This window comes from Rhinopithecus bieti, unplaced genomic scaffold, assembly GCF_001698545.2.
Source record: "Rhinopithecus bieti isolate Rb0 unplaced genomic scaffold, ASM169854v2 scaffold_13029, whole genome shotgun sequence".
NCBI lineage: Eukaryota > Metazoa > Chordata > Mammalia > Primates > Cercopithecidae > Rhinopithecus > Rhinopithecus bieti.
This window is the reverse complement of record NW_016807982.1, coordinates 3,322,824-3,326,341: the sequence shown is the minus strand read 5'-3', so window position 1 is coordinate 3,326,341 and position 3,518 is coordinate 3,322,824.

Genomic DNA, 3,518 nt, shown 5'->3' with positions numbered 1-3,518 from the left:
GTCAGTTGATCAGTCAATCACTGGCAAGGAGTGGGTATTGGCGAACAGCCTCCTATGCAAAGGGGACTCCTATTTGACTGAGGGAAATTCCCTGAAGGAAAGGGTAGTTGTAAGTTGTTATCAACCAACATTTATAACAGCTGGGAAACGGGTGCCCCGGTAGGTGAAGAGACATGGGCAGGGCATCAACAGTATGCAGTACAGTAACTGCCCTGAATGTTTAGGGATGTGCCTCTGATCTCCAGTCTACCCTTGTCCCAATCCTATTGTTTAAGCTCACATGGTCTTTTGAGGGTGAGCTACACTGATGCTTTTATCTCAAGCTTGGGCTTGGGAGTCTTGGCAAGGTTGGTAGCTTCCACATTATGGCCATGTTCCCCAACACTGCAGTCATTCTTCATCAAGTTTCTCCCAAACTCTCGCAGAATATGGTTCCTTATACTCATGGTACCAAACAGACCTGCATCTTTGTCCCATCTCAAGGGAAACACAAAGCAAACCTCTCTTCTGAATGCCTCTTTTATAAATAAGAAAATTGAGGCTCAGGGAGGCTAAATGAATTTTGCAACAAGGCTGAAAAAGGTAGAGCCAGGACCACACTTAGGTGTTGACTTACAGGCCTTCCACTATATCAGGGAGGCAAACTATGGTCCATGAGCCAAGCCCATCTTCCCCCTTCCCCTACCTGTATTTTAAGCAAAGCTTTATTGGAACACAGCCATGCTCTCATGTCTGTGTATTGTCTATGGCTACTTTCACATTATAATGGCAGTTGTTAGTTGTTAGTAGTTGTTACAGAGAGAGTATGACCTGCAAAGTCAAAAATATTTACCATCTGTAAATATTTCGGCTACATTATGCTGCTTCTGGGAACCTCCACAGACTTCTTCTAAGACTCAGTTATTCTAAGACTTTAGTTGGAGGAGGGATTCTCCCTGATAGTGACACAGCATAAGGTAGGTCTTGAAAACATACTTTCTTCTATACTAACAAGAAATTAGGGCAGCTCTAGTGCTACTTAGCTGAAAGAGATTTCAAAAAGTCCTGGGGAGAGCTGGATGTGGTGTCATGTGACTGTAGTATCAGCTACTTGGGAGGCTGAGGCAGGAAGATCACTTGAACCCACGATTTTGTCTCAGAAAAAATAAAAACAAAAAAGCCTAGAAAGAAAGAGGGATGAATCAGCTTAAAAGATAGTCCTTAAAAATAATAATGAAAATACTGTGGATCAGGCCGGGCGCGGTGGCTCAAGCCTGTAATCCCAGCACTTTGGGAGGCCAAGACGGGCGGATCACGAGGTCAGGAGATCAAGACCATCCTGGCTAACCCGGTGAAACCCCGTCTCTACTGAAAATACAAAAAATTAGCCGGGCGAGGTGGCGGCGCCTGTAGTCCCAGCTACTCGGGAGGCTGAGGCAGGAGAATGGCGTAAACCCGGGAGGCAGAGCTTGCAGTGAGCCGAGATCCGGCCACTGCACTCCAGCCTGGGCGACAGAGTGAGACTCCATCTCAAAAAAAAAAAAAAAAAAAAAAAAAATACTGTGAATCTTCCAATTCAGAAATCTGCAGCGTTTGTGAATGAATGAATATTGGTATGTACAAAGGAAAGCTCTGGAAGGATACAGACATTTGGTGGGTGGTGGAAGGAAAGGTATTTAACTCTTTATTTCTTCTATATTGTTTGAGTATGTGTATATATATAGTATATGTACTTTTTGCAATTAAAAAACCACACAAACACACACAATGAGAAAGAGAGAGAGAGAGAGACCTACCCCCTCCAAGTGGTATTTAAGAAAATAATCTTTCTAGAATGATGGATGCAGCTGTGTTCATAGTGGATGGTTGACTTAATGACCTCACTTGCCCCTGGCATTCATCCCATGATTAATAGGCTGCCTCAAACTCCTCAGGCTCTGTGTTCCTTTATGAGCAGGGAGCTGGAAGAATCATTCAGAATAAAGTAAGTATTACAATTTCTGCAGAGGCAAATGAATTGCATAGTTGTGTTTGGAGATACAATTGCAACTCTCTTCCCATTTCTCAATAAGCTAATATGAAGACTCAGTTGTGGATGTCAGAAACCCAATCAAGAAATATTTCACCTTTTTTTCAGAATTGCTTCAAGATATAAAGGGATGGCTGGCTTTTTTTTTTTATTAGAAAAAATACAAATAATACATGAGCATTGTAAAACATTCAAACAATACTCATGTGTATAAAATAAAAAGTGAAAGTTCTCCCTTCAAATTACACTCACCAGGGTAATAACTGCATATAATTTGACACTAGAATACCTGTAAATAAGTATTTACAGGTATTTCCATTCATTTTCAAATATTCATCATTAAACAAAATGGCATCAGGCTACAGATAAAAAAGCATTTTTATTTTCACTTAATTTATCTTGGGCCATGGAATATATAGGTATATTTAGATTCATCTCATTCTTTTTATGGGCGAACAATATTCCACTGTGAGTGTACTACTTTTTTTTTTTTGAGACAGTTTTGCCCTTGTTGCCCAGGCTGGAGTGCAGTGGCGTGATCCCAGCTCACTGTAACCTCTGCCACCTGGGTTCAAGCGATTCTCTTGCCTCAGCCTCCTGAGTACAGGCGCCTCCTTCATGCCCAGCTAATTTTTTGTGTTTAGTAGAGACCAGGTTTCACCATGTTGGTCAGGTTGGTCTCAGGTGATCCACCCACCTCGGCCTCCCAAAGTGATGGGATTACAGGCATAAACCACCGCACCCAGCCCAACAATGTCTCCACTTTTAGACATGTAAGTTGGTCCTCTTTTGTGTTGTTTGTGTTGTAGTGCTGCAACACTAAATATCTTTTTTTTTTTTTTTTTTTTGAGATGGAGTCTTGCTCTGTTGCCCAGGCTGGAGTGTAATGGTGTGATCTCGGTTCACTGCAACCTCTGCCTCCTGGGTTCAAGCGATTCTCCTGCCTCAGTCTCCCCAGTAGCTGGGATTACAGGCACATACCACCATGCCTGGCTAATTTTTGTATTTTTAGTACAGACGGGGTTTCACCATGTCAGCCAGGCTGGTCTTGAACTCCTGACCTTGTGATCCGCCTGCCTTGGCCTCCCAAAGTGCTAGGATTACAGGCGTGAGCCACTGTGCCCGGCAATACTGAATATCTCTGTACACAAATATTAGGACAGTGTATACAAACATTTCTTCTGGACATATTCAAAAGGTTATGCACACTTAATTTTAACAGATATTAAAATTGTTCTCTATAAAAAGGTTGTACAACTTAGAACCTTATCCCTAATTTATACTTTCTCATTGTTTATTTCACATTTTCCTAATTACCATCTAGGTTGAGGATCTTTTCATATTTATTGGCCATTCATGTTGCTTCTTTTGTGAATTGTTTTTCTTAAGTCTTTGGTCTTTTTTTTGTTTTGTTTTTTGAGACAGAGTCTGTCTCTGTTGCCCAGGCTGGAGTGCAGTGACACAATCTTGGCCTACTGCAACCTCCGCCTCCTGGGTTCCAGCAATTCTT